We start from the raw sequence: 21005 nt of genomic DNA, 5'->3' as shown, positions 1-21005 counted from the left end.
CTCGGCCTTTATCCATCCTTGATACCTTCCAAACTTACTTTCCTCTTGTTCCCAGCCTGGGTTCTACTTGTTGGCCCCGTAGTTTTGTGCTATGACTTTCTATTTACGTGCTTTTCACCTGTGGAACTCATGAACTCAGTTGATGCAGGCTGCCTTAGACCATAATTAAAGAGAATAAATAGAAGGAAATAATGACTTCAGAGAACATCAGTGACTGGTTTCTTCCTCCCACCCAGCTGCCTGGCAGGAGCACTTCACTATCACCCAGAGGAGGGGGACTCGTGCTGGTTCCTGAGAGCCAGGGAGCAATGATAGGAGTTTGGAGAGCTGTGCTGAAAAGAAATAAGTGGGCCACAGAAACAGCGCAAGGCTAGACATGTTCCTTGCACCTGCTGGGCCAAGCACAACCCCTGGCAGCACCCTGAACCTTGCCAAAAGGAATTCCTGAGCACAGAGACAAGAGTAAACTCTGAGAACAGCCAGCAGGGTGTGACCCAAGAACAAACAACAAAAATAAAAGAAAGCAAATATAGAAAATGCAGGACAACTTAGAAAGTGTGAATCCATACATTATTTTTTCCAATATAACCTGAAATTAAAATAAAACCAAACAGATTTAAACTATAAATACTAAATAAACAGCGAGAGATGTACTTAAGTGGTGGACAGTATGGCTACCAAAGTCTGTGAGCTAAACCTCAGCAGAGCATGCACTGACCCTGTCCAACACGACCATAAGCTGCTCCAATTGTGGGGATTATTGTTTCATGATTTCGAAGTTTCTGTTGGGACACTGGTGGTGGAAAATACACACTGGTGGTTGGATGGATGTTGTATGACTGAACCCTTGTATGACTGAACCCAAACATGAAAAGTTTTGTAACTATGTATCTCATGGTGATTCAATTGAAAATAAAATTAAAAAATAAAAACAAGGAGCTGGGAAATGGTGAACGGGCAGAAGCACGTGGCTTTCAGGCTGAGCTCTCCCACGTTCCTCTCTAGTCCCCCAGGGTTCTAAACATTGCTGGGGACTAGACCCAGAAGAACAGAACAAAACGCCTTTTCTAGTTTAGAGAATAATCCTTTTGTTTTGGGGCCACACCCAGCAATGCTCAGGATTTACTCCTGGCTCTGCACTCAAGAACTACTCCTGGTGGTGCTGGGGGAACAGATGGGATTCTGGAGCCACATCAACTGGGCGCAAGGTGAGCACTCGACCTGCTGTACTATTGCTCCAGCCCTAGAAAACAAACCAACATATGTGTGTGTATTTTAACAAGAGAAATATTCACTTAAAATAAACCATTCTCTGCACCAGAATTTCTCTGCCATGAATAAGCCTCATTCCATTGCTGATAATACTGCAATTCCTCTCAGTGGCCACAATCAAAAAAGAATAGCAATTAGGGTCAACTTACCACCTTGAGCTGGTTACCAGGTAACTATCAGGTTACCTAGTAACAGCATCATCTCATAAATTGTTAATAACAAGGGGAAAAGAACATATTTAATTCTTCACTGATAAAGGCAGACCATACATTTTAGATTTAACTGTCATCCATTAATGATCAGAAAAGAGACTGTCCTGCACATTAACAGATTAACAGACTGTAATAACTGTTAACTTTCTTTTAGAATATCAATAATGCTGTTCATTTAATATAGTTATGTGTATAGTAATGTTCAAGCACGTTGGTTACACTTTAGTCTATAGGTCAACGCTGGCCCAAAGATAAAGTTTTTATCCTAGATTCCCTGAATGTGAACTAGTGGCAACATTCAATAATTAGGTGCTGTCATAGGACTCAGTCAGCGTTGGTGAGAACAGGAGAGAAACACTGCAGAGGGAGCCCCAGGAAGCACAGCTTTAAAAGCAGATGTGGGCAAGGGAAGGGGACAGGAACCAACCCAAAGTGCAAGGCAGGAGGCCTCGTGGGCGGAGATCAGTTTCATACAAGAATGTCACAAGTAGATGTGTATTTTAACAATAATGACAGTCACATTTCTCTCTCAAAAAGGAAGGTACGAATAAGGTAAGGGAAGTATTAAAAGAAACTCTGACTGAAGGCATGATGGTTTTAAGATGACAAACATGTATATGTGTGTGCAGTCTTTTCAACTTAAGGCAGAAATGCAAGGTCCCAGCCACACAGAACACAGACAGTCCCCAGATCTTCACTTATAAATGCTATTCTCCACTTAAAAGAACCAGCATTCCTTGAGAAACAGAAACTTCCAGAGATGAATAAGGAAAAGCACAAAATCAAGCCAGAACATCTTATACTGAAGAGTATAAGAAGTTCTTAAGCGGTGATGGAGGCAGGACAGGGGAATGGGAATGAACTCCTAGAAGTTCCCATTAATCAAGTTAATCCTAGACTACATCCCTCCCCCACATGGGAACTTTTCCTTTCTCTTATTTCCAATGGATTTTTCTACTTTCTAAAAAAAATAAATCAGTTCCCATTAATCAAATATAGGAGCAACTAAAATTTAGAACAATTTTAACAAGGTTATGCTAAAATCATTGACTCAAACAAGAATCCTCAAATTCTTACTGACATAATTAATGAATGGAGAATGGCAAATTTCACTATAGACTAGAACGCTAATTAGTTACATAAAAGAAACCTTACTAAACAACCAAAACTAAGTCCATCCCGGCCTTTCACCCGTAAACTACAGGTATTCACTCTGTAAACCCCGTGTAGTTCCAGTTCTGAATGCTTTAGCCTCCAAAGTTTAGATAATGTGAGTTCACTGTTGTTTAAGAAAAGAATTCTAAGAACAGATAATTCAATCCTTATTATGAGGAGACAAATCAATTGGTAGGTATGAAGCATAAAGCAAATGCAGCATACGTTAGCAATTACAACTTCTTGAACCAATTCACAATAATTCTTTGCACATTCTTGCAACTTTATTGTCATTTTGAAATTATTTTTAAATAAACTACATTTAATTTGTGAAAACATCACTGACAATAACCAGAGAAATAACAATTTAGACAAGAAGACTCAATGAATAAAATTAGTAGGTAAAGTTTTCATGAGAAAAGATATTTATAGGATCTCAAAGTATGTGCCCACAAAATACTTACCAATTTAACACTATAAAATATGTATTAATTAACATCAACCTGGAGCAACTTGGAAGACAGCCTGTTATTACCCAAGTATTAAAGTATTAGGGACTGAAATTTACAGCAAAGGCATGAATCACACATGGGAAAGAAGAGCACTGTTTTCAGAGTGATTCTGACAGGAAGAAGCACAGGAGAGCTAGCACAAGGGATATAAGGCAAACACAAGTTGAGATATGGTTTACAAATGAATACAATATTCTTCAAAAGTGTGATAGGATTCACATTTCCCCAGCAACAGCTTTCTCACATGTAGGTTCACACCTCCATCAGTGCTATCTCTCCAAGACTCTCTCCATCATACCTGTGGTGACTCCACCCACCTTCCCTCGGTCCTTCATTTCCATTTTCATAGAAAATATGTCACATAAATGAAAGCAGAGATTATGCTAGGACTAGCTTCCTTCAGTGTGTTTCCCTAGAGATCCCTGCAGATTAATGTATGAGTGTGCGTCCTCACACTCATTATTAATGCATAATGTTTCATGGTGTAGACATGCCAGCTCCTTCTTGCAGTTACCTCCTCAAGAACAATTGAGATGTTTATAATAAAGCTGCTCTAAACTTTCCTGTGAACTTAGGTATGCAATTCTAGAAAACAAAAGTGCAGATTATTAGATTTATATAGCTATTTAATTTATGATAGCTACCAAATATTATTTTTAGAAATGCTCAAACATTTTGGGGCGAGTGGGGGTCTGGGCCAACCCAGCAGTGTGCAGGGATTACTCCCGAGTCTGTGTGAGGATCCCTTCTAGAGCATCTGGGGAGCCATATGCAGTGCATAGTGCATCTAACCCCAGTAGATCTCAATGAGGCAAATACCTGAACACTTGACATAAAATCACCAACTTTTTTAGAATGGCTCTAACTTCTCACAGAAATGTGTAATTCACTTTCTCTACACCCTTGCCAGCATTCAGCGCTATTAACTTGTATTTTCAGCTCTTCAAGGTATATAGTGATTTGCATTTAATTTTCATGGCTTTCATTTGCCTTTCTCTCTCAATGGCTAAATAATATATCTTCATGTGCTTCTTTATCATCTATATCCTCTTCACCATTTCTCGAATCCATTTTTTAATTGGAGTGTTTTGTGTGGGTTTTAGGTTTTTGTTGTTATTGTTTTACTACTGGGCTTTGAGAGTTCTTCAAATAGACTAATTTTTTCTTGGATATGCATTTTGCAAAAACTTTCCTAAAGCTGTGGTTTGTCTTTTCTTCTGCTTCCTTTTTTCAGAACAAAAGTTTTTATTTTGATGAGATCCAATTTATCGAGCTTTCCCTTTTTAGACTATGCTTTTGGTGTTGGGCATAAGAACTCTTTTCCCTAGCCGAAGGCACTGCAGACTTTCTCCTATTCATTGCTGCATGGATTTTATGATTTACATTTAAGTCCTTGCTCGAGCGGGCCCAGTAACGTCTCCATTGGAGACTTTGTTGTTACTGTGTCTGGCATATCGAATACTCTCGGTAGCTTGGCGGGCTCTCCGACAGGGGCGGAGGAATCGAACTCGGGTCGGCCATGTTGGCTGCGTGCAAGGCAAACGCCCTACCCGCTGTGCTATGGCTCCATAATGATTACCTTTACTTTACTTACTTTATTTAAGTCCTTGATCTGGTCCGATTAACGTTCATGTAAGGGTGAGTTTGAAATCAAGGTTCAACTGTCTATCAGGACTCAATGACTACCCACCATTTGTTGAAAGGTATTTTTTTCTCAGTTGAAATGCCTTTTGATCTTTGGCCAAATATTGCTGAGTGCCTTTATGTGAAAGAATTTCTAAACTTATCTGTCCTAAGCTTTTGTCTATGTATCTTACCTGCTATTTTCACACTGTCTTAAATCTACAGCTAAGTAATTGGTCTGAATAACGAGTAAACTAATTCCTCTCATTTTATTCTTCTGCCACTCTTTTACCTAATCTAGGATCTCTATGTTTCCATATACATTGTAGAATTAGCTTATCTAGTTCTACAAAAGTCTTGCTATAAAACTTGTAAAAAATTTTACTAAACCTATAGATGATCTTATAAAAAGTGACATCTATATTATGCTGAGTTTCCATCCATGAACACATTATCTTTCCATTTATTTAGTTTGATTTCTTTTAAAACCATTATGTAAGTTTCAGCAGACAACTCCTATACTCATTTTGTTTAGTGTGTCAATAAATATTTAATTTTATTTGTCCTGTTGATGTTATTATGTTTTGAATTTTCACTTGCATGTGTTTATTTTCAGCCTGTAAATATGTGACTGAGCTTATCTTGTACGTGTTGTGCAATGGGATCTTCTACATACACAATCGTGTCATTTACAAACAATGACAGTTTTATACCTTTCTTTTCTACCTGTATGACTTTTATTTCCTTTCTTTCCCCTTATTTTACTGGGTGGAGCTTCCACTTCTTTGTGAAGCAGAAGACATGTCTGACTTGGGAGGCACTCCGGCTTTCTGAGAGGAAAGACATCCTCAGAATGTTGTCACTGTCGGTGGGTAGGTGCTCTTCCTATGGCTGAGGCAATTCCTCTTGATTTCCAATTTGCTAAGTATTGCTAATCCTGAGTTGTGGGGAATCATATCTTACAAAATATAATCAGGAAGGCAAACATGCACCTCTACGCAAGCAAAAGTGTACCCAATAAAGGACAAAATAAAGCAATTTGGGGTTTTTTGGACAGAGAGGCCAACATAGAGAAAAAAATATAAATTGTTATGATTTTACTCTATACTTTAGGGATGCTTGCTGACTAGCTATGTGAAATACCCAGTTTTTGCTTTTCATGTACCTTTGGAAAGGAAAGTTAGTGCTAACAAATTGCACTTAATATCTTTTTCAGCTTACACAATGGCTTAAGTTAGGAGATACTGTATTGAACAATGTTCAGCCTGTGAGCTCACTGAGGGGCTACCCAGGTGACCCTAAAGCTTGGACAGTTCTTGTGTGTTTGTCCCCTTCTCTGCAACTAGTCCCTGCTGGACAGAAGTCGAATGTGCCAATCTGAGTGGCCTTTGTGTCGTAAATTTCCACAATGACAGGGTATTAGACACTTTTGACACTTTTCCTACATCAATTGATATAATCATACACATTCTTCTATATACTTTTCATATAGTAGAATATTTTGAGAATGTCAAACTAGTTTTATATATCTATAATAAATCTTATCTGATTATGTTGTGTAATTATTTTTGTAATTGTTATTTTGTTAAGAATTTGGGGAGGCTTTTTAGATGGCTCCTAGCATTCTCAGGGGTTACCCCTGGCTCTGCACTCAGGATTCACTCCGGGCAGGCTCAAATGACCATACGAGATGTTGGGGATCGAATCTAGGTCTGCCATGTGCAAGGCGACTCTACCTGTAGGGCTATCGCTTCAGTCCATGTTATGAATTTTTTATGTCTAAATTCGTAGGCATACTGGTTTGAAGTTTTCTATTTTCATGCTTTTAGCTCATTTTCATGTGAAAATAATGCTGGACACGTATGATGAGTTGGGATATAATTTATCCTATTTTAAAACACTACTTTAAATGGTATAAATTCAAAAATAAAATACCATTAATTTTTTAAATTTTATAAATCTCCAATGGAATCATTTGGGTCTTAAAATTATTTTCAATATTTAAAAGTAGAAATTCAATTTGTTTAATGACTTATGGCTATTTAGACTATCAATTTTATTTATAGCATTCAGATAATTTGTGGCTGTCAAAGAATTAGTCCATTTAGTTAATCAGGTACCAAATTTCTGAGTATAAAGTTGCTCATATAATACCTCTGCTGTTCCTGTAATGACTTCAGGACTCAGTGATAGACTATCTTCCATTCCTAATACCAATGATCCCACTTTCCACTCAATCTTATCAAACCAACTGACACTTGCAAAGAATTTGTTTTTGTAGCATTTATTTTTTCTGCTTCCTACTTTGCTTCATTGATTTCTACTGTCTAAGTTTCCTCCCTTCTTCTCGCACTGAGTTTCCTTTACTCTCCCACCAGGTTTCCTGTGCTGAGAGACTTATTATTGATTTGAAAAATTTCCTTGTTTCTGATGTAAGCATACACTGCTATAAATTTACCTCCAGCATTCCTCCTGCTGCTTTGAGAGAAGACCTTTCCATGTTCAAGGTCAGCTGCAGTGAGCTGACGCCAGATTCTTTTATCTTTATCAGGATCCTATGTCTACAGCTCTAGCAACTTTTATCCTTTCCTCAAAGAAGCCAGTTTCTAGAATAAGTCTTATCAAACTCATTAAGGTGTGAGCAGTTTATCTTTCTAGTCCAGGGAAATTTGTACTTTGACAAGGCAAACAGTTCCTGGGCTCAATGACCATGGGAAAGAAGAAGGCTCTTTGGCCCTATACCCACCGCACCAGGCAAAGTCAAGGTCCTCAGTGGAACTGAGTGATGCACATCCTGGGTGATTCAGAGCCTGACCACCAAATCTTTATCCACTGCTCGGCATGAAGACACCACACACAGACAGCAAAGTCAGGATTAGAAGGGATAAAGACTGCTCTGAGGAGGCACGTGGAAACAACAGTCTGAAGACGAATCACAGACTGATTCTCAGTCCACTGTCACTGCCATGATGCTGGAACATGGAAAAAGTGCCAAGTCTCAGCTTGTCCTAAGGAACTGAAAACAGGTTCTTCTCATCAGGGCAGTGGGGTTAAGGAGTCCACTAGCTGTGGGTGGGATCAGCAGCACACACTGTAACAAGGACCTCCAGGAGAGTCTGGCACAGCTAGAGTCTGAAAATCAGACACAGCTCACCACCAGTCCTGGGCGAGGGCACTTATCCAAGCTGGGCCGCTTTCAAGACAAAACCCATTGGACTCACATGTAATCAAGAGAATGGCAATTTCTAAAGGCGGTCACTGTTCATGTAATAAATTTTTGGAATACTAATTATTCACCTCATGGTTTTCTGGGAAAAAAATAGTTGTGGGGTAACTGCAAGGCCATACTTGCCAACTGCAGAAATTTTCAGGATATAATTACCATTTACCATAAATAAAAATCTGACCCAAATTTTAGCACATTGTGGGAGAATATTTTATATTTACATCGCTTTTTAAACCTCTAAACTATACTTTTTCTTTTTAATCGTTTATATAGGTGCATCCTAAAAAATGTTATAAAAGCCATAATGCCTAAAATGAGAAAGAGAGGGAGAGAGAGGGAGGGAGAGAGAGAGAGAGAGAGAGAGAGAGAGAGAGAGAGAGAGAGAGAGAGAGAGGTCCTGCCATAGAGGTAGGCTGCAGTGGGAGGTGGCTTGAAGGGGTGGGAGGAAATCTGGGGACACTGGGGGTGGGAAATTACACTGGTGAGGGGATGGATATTGAAATATTATAGGACTGAAACCCAATCACAAACAATTCTGTAATTATTTATCTCATGGTGATTCAACTTTAAAAAAATGTTGTGAAGCTGCTTCAAAAATATACAATATTCACCATCTCTTCATCCCGGAAATAAAAAGGAATTTTAAAAAGTCCTCTAGGAATGTGTTCAAAACAATCATTTCTGTCACCGGATCACCTTCAAGTTTAACCTACTGTTAAGTTTATGTGCAAAGGAGATAATACCAGGATTTGGGCAGTAGAGCTCCTGAGTCATCGGCTGTGGGTGGGATCCAGCACTGAACACGTAACAAGGACCTTCAGCTAAACCTGGTGTAGCCACACAGGTCCCTGAGCTGAGGGGAGACCCTGAGTGAGGAGATTGCCTTCCCACACACCATGGTAAACACTGGCTCGCAAACCCCTGCATTCCTCTTACTCCTCTTTGACCTTATGCCAATTACTTGGTACTTTGAGGTGGGCATCGAGAAGAGCAGCAGAACTATACTGACCTGGCAGTAGTGCCCCAATCTACCAGTTCAGTTCCCACATAGAAATATACAAGTTATATCTGCACAAAAAATATTTATGTGTGTCGATGTCCACATGAATACACCTGCATACATAGACACACAGGGTTGGACATTACTGTGGCATCCACTGGAGCTTTGGGAGGTATCCTCCAGGGATCAGGGGACTTAAGAGACTGAAGAGCAAATAAAACGCTATGGCAATGCGAGAAGGCAGACTCCTTTTTCCTTCATTTAAAAGGGTTCCTCCTGGTCCTGTTCCATCACGGTACTCATGTGAAACCTAACTGGAATTTGTTATTTAGGCCTAATCAGATCCTGAATTACCAGGTTCCCCTGCTGACATTTGTACACTCGCCATCAACAACGGCACTTTGTTGGAAAAGTGTTTTAGCAGGGAGGAGAAACAGAAGTTAAGGCCCTTCCTTCCACATCCGGACCTTTTCTCTGCTCATGAATAGGTTCATCAGTAAATTACCAGGAAGCCGGAAGGAGTCAATATCGATTCTGCTGCTTGTTACCAAATGGCCTTAGAATTGAAAAGTGGAAAGGGCATAAGTCCTCTGAGATAGAATACTGAAGTACACTTTGCTCTTCCTGCTGGGTTTCTATAATCCCTGATCTCCTCTCTGTTCATCACTGTGCTGGTATGGGGTGAGTGTTCAAACACTGTGTTAACAGCACTCTATCATTGACAGTACTGTAAATCATGGCGACTCCAACAGAGAAGGATTGAAAAGGAGATGCACTTTTAGATGAAACCTTCACCTTTAGGATCATTATTCACTGCTACATTTTACATCTGACCACTGCAAAAATCAGCATAGCTGTGGTGTTCTTCCTCGGTGAATGCTTATACAGAAGCAGCACCCCTCTTTCAGCATAAGTAGGTAGGAATCAGTGACCAATCCATATTGGGGGTAAAAAGGGACCCTTTCCTCTATGTAGGGAATTGAGATATTAGCCTTCAGCTCTACATTTTAACCACTGGCATATTTCTTTTTCTTTCTCTCTTTTTTTTTTTACCCACTGGCATGTTTCTATAAGAAAGTCAGTCACCCTTCCCTACCTCCTGCCCTCCCCTTCCTTTACTCCTCCCCTTCAAAGGGATGGTTCCATCCCATCTTCATTGTACTGCCATACTACACGTGAACTCTTACATCCAAACAATGTCAATGAATACTGTAATTGAATATGTTTTGATGAAAAAATATTTTCAAAGGAACCAAATACCACTTGAGAAATTGTTCCTACATTTCTATTCTCTTTAATAAAATAAAACTGCTTCCTCACATTTTGAGGTTTTATCAGATTTTGAAATTGGCTAATTTCAAAGAAATAAGTCAGGGAAAAAAATTAAGGGAAAGTTATTAAGAGAAATAAATTAAGAGAAATAATGAGATAATAAATTATATGTATTCAAATTTCAGAAGGGAGAACATTGGGAACGACATATCCATCCTGCAGAATTTGGTATGTGGGCAAGTGGACATGGCTATCAAAGAGATACGAGTGGAAGTCATGGATAATATCCTCCACTGCTCTTCTGGAAGATGTGATAGATCCATCAGGACATCGGAGGGCAGTCATCTTGGTCTTGTAGTTGTTGAAGGACAGGTGGACATTGCGAATGCTTTTCCCGGCTTCTGACGCAATGGCCAGAACTGCTGCTCTTCTCTAACGTCTTCCTTTATCACTTCTCAGCACTGCTTTGCAAGCTCGGATGTTAGCTTGTGGTTGCCTGAAGCTTGCACCTAGTCACGTTGACGAATGAGCTCCAGAGTTTTTGAAGATAGGCATCTTTTTGTGGCTTTCAGTCTCTTGGAGTTCCTTGCACAATCATAGAGGTGGTGAATTAGTCAATCGTATTTTTCATCAATGTCATCAACGATGGCATCTTCCCATGTTGCCACAATAGTGCCAAAAAGCTCCCAGTTGGTGGTCGTTCTGGGAGTTCTCTTTTTAAACTTTGCAGCCCTTTTCCCCTGCTCCATGAAGTAGAATTTTGCACGAAGAAGACAGTAGTCTGATCCCATTTGGAATTTTGGTACAATAGCGACATTGATTGCAACCAATTTCCCAATGTTCTCCCTTTGAAATCCGACACAACATTTCGTCAATAAAGAAGAGAACAGGACCTGACCGTGGCGCCCATCTCATCTTAATTCCAGGTCAGCACAGCTGCCGGCTCGCGACCCTGGGACCTCCATCTTTCCCTGCAGGACCCCAGGTGTCCCCCGAGATGCCTGAAGAGAAGCAGTTTTGAGCGTCTGCCCTGCCCTCTTCACTCCTGACCTGACCGTGGCGCCCATCTCATCTTAATTCCAGGTCAGCACAGCTGCCGGCTCACGACCCTGGGACCTCCATCTTTCCCTGCAGGACCCCAGGTGTCCCCCGAGATGCCTGAAGAGAAGCAGTTTTGAGCGTCTGCCCTGCCCTCTTCACTCCTGACCTGACCGCGGCACCCATCTAATCTTAATTCCAGGTCAGCATAGCTGCCGGCTCGCGACCCTGGGACCTCCATCTTTCCCTGCAGGACCCCAGGTGTCCCCCGAGATGCCTGAAGAGAAGCAGTTTTGAGCGTCTGCCCTGCCCTCTTCACTCCTGACCTGACCGTGGCGCCCATCTCATCTTAATTCCAGGTCAGCACAGCTGCCGGCTCACGACCCTGGGACCTCCATCTTTCCCTGCAGGACCCCAGGTGTCCCCCGAGATGCCTGAAGAGAAGCAGTTTTGAGCGTCTGCCCTGCCCTCTTCACTCCTGACCTGACCGTGGCGCCCATCTCATCTTAATTCCAGGTCAGCACAGCTGCCGGCTCGCGACCCTGGGACCTCCATCTTTCCCTGCAGGACCCCAGGTGTCCCCCGAGATGCCTGAAGAGAAGCAGTTTTGAGCGTCTGCCCTGCCCTCTTCACTCCTGACCTGACCGTGGCGCCCATCTCATCTTAATTCCAGGTCAGCACAGCTGCCGGCTCACGACCCTGGGACCTCCATCTTTCCCTGCAGGACCCCAGGTGTCCCCCGAGATGCCTGAAGAGAAGCAGTTTTGAGCGTCTGCCCTGCCCTCTTCACTCCTGACCTGACCGCGGCACCCATCTAATCTTAATTCCAGGTCAGCATAGCTGCCGGCTCGCGACCCTGGGACCTCCATCTTTCCCTGCAGGACCCCAGGTGTCCCCCGAGATGCCTGAAGAGAAGCAGTTTTGAGCGTCTGCCCTGCCCTCTTCACTCCTGACCTGACCGTGGCGCCCATCTCATCTTAATTCCAGGTCAGCACAGCTGCCGGCTCACGACCCTGGGACCTCCATCTTTCCCTGCAGGACCCCAGGTGTCCCCCGAGATGCCTGAAGAGAAGCAGTTTTGAGCGTCTGCCCTGCCCTCTTCACTCCTGACCTGACCGTGGCGCCCATCTCATCTTAATTCCAGGTCAGCACAGCTGCCGGCTCACGACCCTGGGACCTCCATCTTTCCCTGCAGGACCCCAGGTGTCCCCCGAGATGCCTGAAGAGAAGCAGTTTTGAGCGTCTGCCCTGCCCTCTTCACTCCTGACCTGACCGTGGCACCCATCTAATCTTAATTCCAGGTCAGCATAGCTGCCGGCTCGCGACCCTGGGACCTCCATCTTTCCCTGCAGGACCCAGGTGTCCCCCGAGATGCCTGAAGAGACGCAGTTTTGAGCATCTGCCCTGCCCTCTTCACTCCTGACCTGACCGCGGCGCCCATCTCATCCCAAACCCAGGGTTCTGTAGAGGAGTGGCCTCCTCAAAAGTGGGCATGGCCTCAAAAGTGGGCGTGGCTTAATTTCCGGCGGGCTAACGCTCACGTGGCCGCAGGTTGTTTTCCCATACTAAGGAACCTAGTCCCCAAGGAATCTAGTAACCCAACCTACTCACCAATATGAAGAAACAAAGAAAATCTCCAACACAAGGGGAGAACAACGAAAACAATCTAGACCTTTCTGTCAATACAGCTCACCTAAGGAACCTCTCTGACATAGAATTCAGATACGAAGTCATCAAGATGTTCAATCAACTCAATGAAACAGTCAGACAGACAGCCAGTAACACCACAGAAAAAATCGACAAATTACAGGAAGAAATGAGGGCAGAAATGTCACGATTAAAGGATTCCATAGATGAAATGAGAAACTCAGTTTCTTCTCTTAAAAATAGAATGACCACAGCTGAAGAGAGAATCAGTGACCTGGAAGATCAGCTGCAACAAGCCAACATGCAACAACAGACAGTGGCAAGGGACCTCAAAATGGCTCTACAGAGAATCAGAATCCTAGCAGATGATTCCAAGAGGAACAATATTAGAATCATGGGACTACCTGAACCCCAGGGAAACAATCCCAATGAAAAAAACACCGTCAAACAAATCATTGCTGAAAACTTCCCAGAACTGCACAATGCAGCCATTCAGGTTCAAGGAGCCCGAAGGGTGTCAGCTAAAAGAGACCCCAACAAAAACTCTCCAAGACATATCACAGTTAGAATGATCGATACTGCTGATAGAGACACAATACTGCAAGCAGCAAGAGCAAAGAAGGAAATCACATACAAAGGAGCATCCCTTAGATTCACAGCAGACCTATCAGAGGAAACCCTACAAGCCCGAAGGCAGTGGCGAGATATAGTCAAAAAACTCACGGAAATGAATGCTTCCCCAAGAATACTCTACCCGGCTAAACTCTCCCTCAAAATCGAAGGAACAGTACACTATTTTATAAATAAACAGCAGCTCAGGAACTTCATAGACTCAAAACCAAACCTAAAGCAAGGACTAAAGGGGCTACTATAAGACAAGACAAACCCTACAACCACAACACACCCGCACAGAAAGATGACACAAAACCCCATAACCATTCTCTCTCTCAATGTCAACGGTCTAAATTCACCAGTTAAGAGACACAGAGTGGCAAAATGGATACAGAGACAGAACCCAACATTCTGCTGCCTACAAGAAACTCACCTCAACAGCCAGAGCAAACACAGACTCAAAGTCAAAGGATGGAAAACAATCCTGCAAGCACACAACTCCCTCAAAAAAGCTGGGGTGGCCATACTAGTATCCAACAACATTAATTTCACCTTGAAAAAGATTAGAAGGGACAGTGAAGGCTATTTTCTCTTCATCAAGGGATACGTACAACAGGAAGAAATCACACTCTTAAATGTATACGCACCTAATGAGGGAACAGCTAAATATTTAAAACAACTGCTAACAGATTTTAAGGAGGACATCACTACCAACACAATAGTACTTGGAGACTTCAACATCGCCTTATCACCTCTGGATAGATCAACAAGAACAAAACCCAGCAAGGAATTATTGGCTTTGAAAGAAGTAATAGAAGAGAAAGGGCTTATAGACTTATACAGGGATTTACACCCCAAAAAGAAAGAATACACATTCTTCTCCAGCGTGCACGGAACATTTTCCAAAATAGACCATGTGCTAGTACACAAAACATACCTCAACAGAATCAAGAAGATAGAAATAGTATCAGCCATCTTTTCAGACCATGATGCACTGAGGATAGAAGTGAATCACACACAGACACGGAGAACCAAATCAAACACCTGGAAATTAAACAACTCGATGCTGAACAATGAGTGGGTCAGGAACGAAGTCAAGGATGAAATCAAAAGATACCTCGAAACAAATGAGAATGAAGACACAAACTACCAGAACTTACAGGATGCAGCGAAAGCTGTATTAAGGGGAAAATTTATAGCTCTGCAAGCCTATCTTAAGTCGATAGAAACGATGCACATAAACAATTTGACCTCACAGCTCAAGACCTTAGAAAAGGATCAACAGAAAGAGCCTAAATCAGGCAGAAGGAAAGAGATCATAAAACTTAGAGCAGAAATCAACGACATGGAAAACAAAGAAACAATCCGAAAGATCAATGAAACCAAGAGCTGGTTCTTCGAGAAAATAAATAAGATAGATAAACCACTAGCAACACTCACAAAGAAACAGAGAGAGAGAACCCTAATAAATAGAATCAGAAATACGAATGGGGATATCACAACAGAAACTAAAGAAATTCAAGAGATCATCAGAGACTACTTTGAAAGTCTCTATGCCACGAAACACGAGAACCTGGAAGAAATGGATAAATTCCTGGATTCCTACCATCTCCCAAAGCTGAATCAAGAAGATATAGAGTACCTGAATAGACCTATTAACATCAAGGAAATTGAAACTGTAATCAAAAGTCTTCCCAAAAACAAAAGCCCAGGCCCAGACGGATTTACTAGCGAATTTTTCCAAACATTTAAAGATGACCTATTGCCAATTCTTCTCAAGCTTTTCCAGGAAATTGAAAAAACAGAAACTCTCCCAAATAGCTTCTATGAAGCCCATATCTCTCTAATACCAAAAGGAAACAAAGACACCGCAAGAAAAGAAAACTACAGGCCAATATCCCTGATGAACACGGATGCGAAGATTCTCAAAAAAATACTAGCCAATAGAATACAACAACTCATCAAAAAGATCATACATCATGACCAAGTGGGATTCATCCCAGGGATGCAAGGATGGTTCAACATTCGGAAATCAATCAACATAATCCATCATATCAACAAAAGAAAAGATAAAAATCATATGATCATATCAATAGACGCAGAGAAAGCTTTTGCAAGATCCAGCACCCATTCATGATGAAAACCCTTGCCAAAATGGGGATAGAGGGGACTTTCCTCAATATAGTTAAAGCCATCTACCACAAACCTACAGCAAACATCATCCTCAATGGGGAAAAACTGAGACCCTTCCCCCTAAGGTCAGGGACGAGACAAGGATGCCCACTCTCTCCACTACTGTTCAATATAGTACTGGAAGTACTTGCAATAGCGATTAGGCAAGAAAAAAGATATTAAGGGCATCCAGATAGGGAAAGAAGAAATTAAGCTCTCACTATTTGCAGATGACATGATACTATACTTAGAGAACCCTAAAACCTCTACCAAGAAACTCCTAGAAACAATAGGCTTGTATAGTAAAGTGGCAGGCTATAAAATCAATACCCAAAAATCCATGGCATTCCTATACGCAAATAGTGAAAGAGAAGAAAGTGACATCAAGAAAACAATCCCATTCACAATTGTGCCCCAGAAAATCAAGTATCTAGGAATCAGCTTAACTAAGGAAGTAAAGGACCTGTACAAAGAAAACTACAAAACGCTACTTCAGGAAATAAAAGAGGACACGAGGAAATGGAAAAATATCCCCTGTTCATGGATGGGGAGAATCAACATCATCAAAATGGCAATACTTCCCAAAGCACTGTACAAATTCAATGCAATCCCTATAAGGATACCCATGACATTCTTCAAAGAAATGGAGCAAACACTCCTGAAATTTATATGGAACAATAAGCCCCCACGAATAGCTAAAGCAATTCTTGGGAAAAAGAAAATGGGTGGAATCAACCTCCCTAACTTCAAACTCTACTACAAGGCAGTAATAATTAAAACAGCATGGTAATGGAACAAAAGCAGAGCTGCAGACCAATGGAACAGAGTTGAATATACTGACATTTCCTCCCAAACATATAATCATCTAATCTTTGATAAGGGGGCAAGAAAAGTGAAATGGAGCAGGGAAAGCCTCTTTAATAAACTCTGCTGGCAAAATTGGACGGCTACATGCAAAAAAGTGGGCTCAGATCTCTGCCTAACACCATGCACAAAAGTAAGATCAAAATGGATTTATGACCTCAACATCAGACCAGAATCCATAATGTTTATTGAAGACAAAGTCGGCAAAACTCTCCATGATATTGAAGCTAATGGTATCTTCAAAGATGTCACGCCACTGGCCGAGCAAGTGAAAACAGAGATAGACAAATGGGACTATCTTAAACTAAGAAGCTTCTGCACCTCAAAAGAAACAGTGACCAAAATACAAAGACAGCCTACAGAATGGGAAAGGATATTCACCAAGTACACATCCGACAAGGGGTTGATATCAAGGATATACAAGGTACTGGTTAAACTCCACAAGAAGAAATCACCCAACCCCATCAAAAAATGCTCCATGAATGGAAGGCCAGCCACAGGCTCTAGGTGAAAATGAACAGAAACTTTCGCAAAGAAGAAATTCGAATGGCAAAAAGGCACATGAGAAAATGCTCTACATCACTAATCATCAGAGAGATGCAGATCAAAACCACAATGAGATATCATTTCACACCACAGAGACTGGCCCACATCCACAAGAACAAATGCAACCGGTGCTGGCACGGATGTGGCGAGAAAGGGACCCTCCTTCACTGCTGGTGGGAATGCCGGCTGGTCCAACCCTTTTGGAAAACAGTATGGACGACTCTCAAAAAATTAGAATTTGATCTGCCATTTGACCCAGCTACAGCACTCCTGGGAATATATCCCAGAGAGGCAAAAAGGTATAGTCGAAGTGACATCTGCAATTGTTTGTTCATTGTAGCACTCTTTACAATAGCCAGAATCTGGAAAAAACCTGAGTGCCCGAGAACAGATGACTGGTTAAAGAAACTTTGGTACATTTACACAATGGAGTACTATGTAGCTGTTAGAAAAGATGAAGTTATGAAATTTACATACAAGTGGTACTACATGGAAAGTATCATGTTAAGCGAAATGAGTCAGAAAGAGCGGGATAGACACAGAAAGATTGCATTCATCTGGGGAACATAAAGCAACAAAAAGGGAGACTAACACCCAGGAATGGCTGAGATTAGTACCAGGAATTTTGCTCCATGAATGGAAGGCCAGCCACAGGCTCTAGGTGAAAAGGAAGCTCAGATAGAGAAGAGAGTACCAAATGAAGGGTGTTGTGAGGGCCCTCCCAGGGTGGGAGAAGCATGCTAAAAGTAGTCGATAGACCAAACATGATTGCCACTCAAAGCCTCTCTTGCAAAACACAGTACCCAAAAGAAGAGAGAGAGAACAAGGGGGAATACCCTGCCACTGAGGCAGGATGGGACGGGCGGGGGGGGGGGATGAGGGTTGGGGGGGGATGCTGGGACCCGTGGGGATGGATGACGGGGCACTGGTGGAGGGATGGGCACTTGATCATTGTATAACCGAAACCCAAGCACAAAATTTGTAAGCCTATAACTGTACCTCATGGTTTTTCACTAATAAAAAAAAAAAAGAAGAGAACAGCACCTGGACCAGACAAGGTCAGACTGAAACGCCTGAAGAATCTGCCATCAGTACTCATCAATACACTGGCTCAGCTCTTCATACGCTACCTGTCTGAATGCAAGGTTCCATCCCAGTGGAAAACCAGCAGGACTGTACTAATGTACAAGAAAGGAGACATCTACAACATTGGCAACTATCACTTGATATGCCTGTTGTCCGTCGTCTACAAGCGGTTCACTTGAGTCATCCTGAAAAGGATTGTCAGAACACTACATGAAGGACAACTATGCGAGCAAATCAGGTTCCAAAAAGGATTCAGCACAATCCACCAAATCCACTGAGGTTTCTCGGGAGTTCGAGATGCCACTCTGTCTAACAGTTCCTTGATTAAAAGAAGGCCTTTGATTTTGTTGAGAATGAAGTGGTCATCAAAGCCCTAGCCAAAGAGAGCATTCAAACTCAATACATCAGGATCCTTCATGAGCTGTTATTACGGATTCACTACCAGGATCTCACCATTCTACAAGGAAGTGATCATCAATGTTAAGAGAGGGGTTCGGTAGGGTGATACCATTTCACCGAAACTCTTCAGTGCCACCCTTGAGAACATCAAGCGATTGCTGGAATGGGAAGGAATGGGGGTGAAGATAGATGGTTGGCAACTATACCACCTCTGCTTCGCTGATGACATCGTTCTAATAACACAAAACATTAGCCAAGCAGCACAAATGCTGGCCGACTTCGACCATGAGTGTGGAAAGATCGAACTGCAGCTGATTCTCTCTCAAAGACAATGGTTATGAGAAACATACTCATTCCTGATGTTCCATTCACTCGCAACGAGACAACCATCTCCGAAAGCAGCAGTTATGGGTGCATAGGTCGAGAACTCAACATGACAAAAGACCTGGCACCTGAGTTGCGCAGGAGGAAGACAGCATCATGGAATGCCTTCAAGAGCCTTGAAGCAATAGTTAAGAGGATGAAGAACCTCCGGCACCAGGCACATCTCTTCGATTACACCATTCTTCCTGCATTACCATATGCCTCAGAGACCAGGGCCCTACGAAAACAGGATGAGAACGCTATTCGGGTCTCCCAAAGAGGAATCGAAAGAGCTATGCATTTGCCTTGAATGCAGCCGACTCAGGCTCGATTCCCTATGCCCCTCTTGGAGAGCCTGCCAAGCTACTGAGAGTATCCCACCCGCATGGCAAGCGCCCCATGGCCATCCCCATGGTGATTCAATATACCAAAAACAGTTAACAACAAGTCTCACAGTGGAGATGTTACTGGTGCCCGCTTAAGCAATCGATGAACAACAGGACAGTGCTACAGTGCTATGTAGTAAGAGGGGTAGGTGCCAAAAAAAACCAGCATACAGTTCCCTCAGCTGCTGATCTAAGTATAACTAATCACTTAAGTGATGAAGCTTCTGTTTTACCCAATGGAACCATTCTCTAACACCTTAGACGGAAGGGAAAAAAAAAGAAAAAGAAAAAAATCATTGTCTGGTTCAGTCAGTCTGGTATAAAACTTCATTGTAATTGGAAAAATGCAAATTTATCTCCTAGACTTGAAAGCATTACTTGTTGATTCCCTGATTAGCCTTCCTAGGGACTAACAACATCAAAATGTCATCAAAGTTTTAGAGCACAAATCCAAGAGCAAAAAATTACTTAGCTCCACAGGGGCAGACCTTATACAGGAAGATACGAGTTTCAGAGGGTAGAATGTAAATCTCCGGTCAGAAAAACTGCAAACATGACTCTCTTTTGAGCTCTGCCCTGCCTCAGCAGACACTCTGAATTGCCTTACAAAGGAACTGGACACTGGAGAACAAGATTTTCTGTGAGATGCTGCTGTAATCCAAGACAGTGAACTGAACAAGTTATCCATGTGAGAGAGAACACACCAGAGGAGAACGGCCAGGACACAGGACATATCTGTTACCTGGGGGAGGCAGAGGACCACATACTGTGAGGAGAGAGAGGTGCCAGAGCTCAACATTTCTCTACGATTTCCCCTTTCTACTTTCATAAATTCCTATTCAGTGCTTAGTAATGATTCATTTCTCTATTACTGTTTCTTTCAAATCTCTTTTTCCTATTTTCACATGTAACAAGGTTATTATCCCGTCCAATAAGTATCTGTCTGCACACGTAAACTCTTGATACCAGCTGACCCTGGAGATATTCAGGAATCTGGCAGGTGGAGTCTAGACTACTTGGTCCTGAGCCTGCCACATGTTTTAGCATCTGTTGATTAGAAAAGAAAATAGTAAGTCTATGTTGAAAACAAAAAAAATCCAACAAGCAATGAAATAACAGTGGGGTTCTGAGAGGCACATGGGAGCGACAAACCTGCAGACTCACAACAAGAGTCAAGGGGAGATGAGAAATCCTCTAAGGAGCCTTGGTCATTGGTTGCCATGTCACACAAATTTCCTCCTTCATGCTGACAATCACAGAAGAAACAAACTGTGTGCTTCCACTGCTGTCCCCACCCCAGCCCACTGCCCAGGGTCCCTGGACCAGGCTTCTCCCACTCCACCTCTGGAATCACTTCGGTATTGGAGGCTTCTCACCCAAAAGGGCTTGGCTCTCCCCGACTCTCTGAAGATGACTCCAGCCACACACTCACACCTCAGCAGCACACACAAGAAAGGATCTAAAAACACAAGTTCATTCCCAACCTTTTCTTATTATTACTGCCAACACCTCTGAGGAGTCTTTCTAACATTTTCCTAATCATACCTCCACGAAGTCTTAATACCCTATATTAGATAAATTATTATTAAATATATGGCATATCTACTGCTAAATAATACA

General features: G+C 42.2%; 1 protein-coding gene across 1 annotated transcript in view; it reads right to left on the bottom strand.

Annotated features, from left to right (window-relative positions):
* The window catches only part of AMPH (amphiphysin), a 262010-nt gene that overhangs the window by 132319 nt on the left and 108686 nt on the right, over positions 1–21005 (bottom strand). The window lies entirely within an intron of this gene.

The sequence above is a fragment of the Sorex fumeus genome, unplaced genomic scaffold (assembly GCF_029834395.1).
Source record: "Sorex fumeus unplaced genomic scaffold, SorFum_2.1 ptg000020l, whole genome shotgun sequence".
Taxonomy (NCBI): domain Eukaryota; kingdom Metazoa; phylum Chordata; class Mammalia; order Eulipotyphla; family Soricidae; genus Sorex; species Sorex fumeus.
This window is presented reverse-complemented; position numbering and strand designations above follow the sequence as displayed.